The sequence below is a fragment of the Triticum dicoccoides genome, chromosome 7A, assembly GCF_002162155.2.
Source record: "Triticum dicoccoides isolate Atlit2015 ecotype Zavitan chromosome 7A, WEW_v2.0, whole genome shotgun sequence".
Lineage (NCBI taxonomy): Eukaryota > Viridiplantae > Streptophyta > Magnoliopsida > Poales > Poaceae > Triticum > Triticum dicoccoides.
The window spans coordinates 316,873,841-316,877,613 of record NC_041392.1 but is presented as its reverse complement, the minus strand read 5'-3'; positions in this window follow the sequence as shown (position 1 = coordinate 316,877,613).

Sequence of the window (3,773 nt, the reverse complement as noted above, 5' to 3'; positions counted from 1 at the left end):
AGTGGGACGCCCTTTGCTGTGAGCGACGTCGATCGTTTTTCCCTATTCCTGTCTTCAATTCAGAAGTAAATATTTACTCTGCTGAGATGCATAGTCATATGAATGTTGACTTATGTAAGGTATTTTAAGAGTTTGTTCTGAATGTTTTCTATGTAATGCCAGGCCTTGTGAGTTCGATTGCAAAGTTGAGCTTGGAATGCTGTGGCATGCGGCATCACGAGCTGTTCACCGTGCCTCTTGAGAATAATGCTTCATATTGTTTTGCATGTTGATCTAATGCCTGTGATTTGCATGTTAAGAAGATCATCCTCTTTTGTTGTTTTTGTGCTTAAGAAGATCATTGTCCTATGTTTCATTCATAGCCTATACGACAACTGGGGTAGGTTAGAGGTGAAATCGTATGATCTTCCGACCAACTCATCATCTTAGGCCGTTATTAGATTGTCGTTTTCCAACCAAAACCGCTTGTAAATAAAAGCAGATGGTCTTGGGCGAAGTACTTGGTTGGGCGATTTCGACAAGTAAAATATACACCGGTCTCTCAAATTACATGGGTAACTCGCCGGTTTTCATTACAGACCTCGGGCCCTTGATTTCATTACGCCTGTATTTTACGTGTTGTTTCCGATGACAAGTAAATTACACTTGTATCTTAATACATGTGTGAAATAAACTAGAGATCACAAGCGCGGCCTTACCGTTTCATGTCGTCTCAGTCTCTCGAAGCTACTCATAGGTGTCCGATGATCCTGGCTTCCTAAATGAGCAGCGGGCGCTCTATCAAACCATCAGTAGGTCCCGCGTGGCCCTCTCCATTGTCCTTCGAGTTGTTGTGCTCATCGTGGCGCCGAGCATTCTCAACATGGTCAACGAACATGAGGAATCAGGAGATGACTTTATTTTGACTGGATGACAGTAGGGACCCACTAGGGCCATAGTGGTACGTACGCAAGTTCCTCCTAATTATATACAACAATAATTATTTTGCTTCCTCCTAGTTTCCTGACATCACGGTCCCACACCATTGTCAACCTATATAGTCAATAAATGAGAGAATTGCACAAGGAGCGGCTGACAGTTGGGACCCAGCAGCTTGAGCAGTATTTGTTTTTTAGGTGTAAGCGGAGTTTTTCTTGAGCGATGTTTTTGTTGTGGTTCAGAGCAGCGGGGTATCAACTGGGCGGGCTGTAGCCCATCTAGCCCAGGCTATTATTTTATGTCGACCAAATATCCAGCCTAGATATTATGTTTTAAAGGTGAATATGGCTAGCCCAGCTATACTTTTTTGCGGAATACCCAGCCTAGGTCAACTTGTTATTCTCCACCCCGCTGGGCTATAAATCTTTCCAATGAGGCCTAACAAGAAAATGGGCTTTAAGAAATAATAAATGGGCTATAATTATAAAAATTGGGCTGTAAATTTACATAAACGCACCAAGCAGGTAATTAGTTTCAAAAATATTATTGTTTGAATTTGGAAATTTTCATTTCATTACTTATTGCGGGTGCAGTATTTTTTTAGATTTTTACCTAATACAAATTCATTTTGAAATTATATTTAATCCGACTCAAATTTCGGGATAATTTTATTCGGATCCCATCAAAATGTGGGACTTTTGGTTGAATTCTGTTTTGAGAGTTTGGATAAAATTATTAATCGTTGTCCTGGCATGAAAATGGGTTGTAATTTTAACACACTATAAATGGGTTGTAGTAAATTCCATTAGAATTCAAAAATGGGTTGTACACTATTACAAATTGCAAATGGGCTATATGTTCTCTATCACAGATGTGATACTCACTTGTGGGCCTACTATTTTTTTGAGAATTATAGTAAGTGATGCATACAGAAGGCTTGGGGGCCTACTAAGGCGTACAGAAGGCTTTGTAAACTTATAGTCCAGACACGATTCTAGCAGTAGTGGCCGTTGGATGTCCATCCAACGGCTGTAGTGCTTCATCAATCCCGGATATTCTTGCTTCAGCCACCCAAACCACCGCCGGTGGTACCGCCTGCTACCGCCTCCCATGGCCGGCTGTGCTGCCGCACAGGCTTCACCAGCCCACTCTACTCCCAAACGCCATCCATGCCATTCCTCTACTCACCAACACCTCATGTTCTTCACCCGCGATGGCAGCCTCACACCGCAGCCAAACCAGTGAACCCTCGTACTCCCCTCCACGTGGGCATCCACTACTGTGTCTTCGTCGGCTCCGGGTCGTTCCCTTCGTAATACTTGCCATTGTTCACTGTGTTGGTTCTCTCGGCGTGGTGTGGTCAACTTTGTCAACAAACGACATCCATCGGGGACAGAGATCCAGTGCCTTGCCCACAGCAAGGCACGACATAACTGGCGGCCAGCCAGCCGTTGGATCAGGGGGCTCAGATGAGGCATGTACGTGGATTGGCTGATAGTAGGGATGCACATGGCCCATGGAAGCACGCAGCAAGTGTCCCCGTATTATGCGAAAACAAATAATTTCTCCCCCTGACAGGTTTGACCCACCAGCTACATTTTCGCACGTAAGGAAGTGTTTCCTTTATTACGCAGAAATGAAAAGTTTCCTCTCCGTGACAGCTGGGGCCCACTAGCTTTATTATGATCCTTTTTGTGAAAATATAGATTTTACCGAAGATCTTACATTGTTTTCTTTTTATTCTAACTCGAAAAAGAACAAATAAAAAAACCAGAAAACTTTTTCGCACGCAAGGAAGTGCCACCTTATTACGCGAAAAAATTGATTTCCCCTGCTAGCTGGGACCCACTAGATTTGTAGGCTAACTTGTGGGCCTACTAAGTTAACGCGTACGCATGGCTTTGTTAACTTAGTCAATAAATGATTCTAGATGCACTAACTGTTCGATGTTAATCCAATGGCTAAGCCGCGTCTTCAACATATGGTGTTGTTGCTCCAGCCGCCAAAACCTGTGCTTGCAGTACCTCCTGCTGTAGCCTCCCCATGGCCAGCTGTGCTGCCGCGCAGGCCTCACTGCCCGACCATACTACTACTGGCCAGGCCTTCCCTCTACTCACCCACAACCCATGTTATTCTCCGGAGACGGCAACCTCAAACCGCAGCCGAAGCAGTCAACCCTCGTACTCCCCTCTGCGTGGGCATCCACTTCTGTGTATTACCCGACTCCGGTTCGTTCCCTTCTTAGGTCACGCCGTTGTCCACAAACTTGGTGCTCTCGGGCGGTACGGCATCGTCAACGCGGTCAACAAACGACAAGCATCAGAAGAGGACTGTAAGTGGAGAGGCTGACAGTTCGGTCCATGGCCACACGCAACAAGTGCCTCCTTATTATGAGCAAAATAAAGATTTCTCCACCTGACACCTCGGACATACTGGAAGGGCCTCTGTATTTCATGAAAAAACGTTCCCCCCTGACAGCTGGGACCCACCAGCTTTATCTTCGCACGGAAGGAACTGCCTTCTTACCCCCTAACAGCTGGGACCCACCAGGTTGAAGCGAAGGTTGCATTATCTGTCCGGCCTCGAACGTGTATGTACATAGCGGTCGAGTGAGGAGCGACACGTGTTGAAGTAGAGGCGCCGATGTAGCATGTCACGCAGTCCGTCTATATCGTGTACACGTACATACGGCCACGCTGCAAGATAGTAAGTACAGCTACGTACGTACATACGGGCGGGGTCTCTAACGCGTACAACGACTAATCCTGTTCATCGGAAGCCAACCGGCTGGGTCGGAATGGAGAAACTGCGTTGTGTTCTTCGGGAGGCAACGGAATGCGTCATGTTCATCGGGA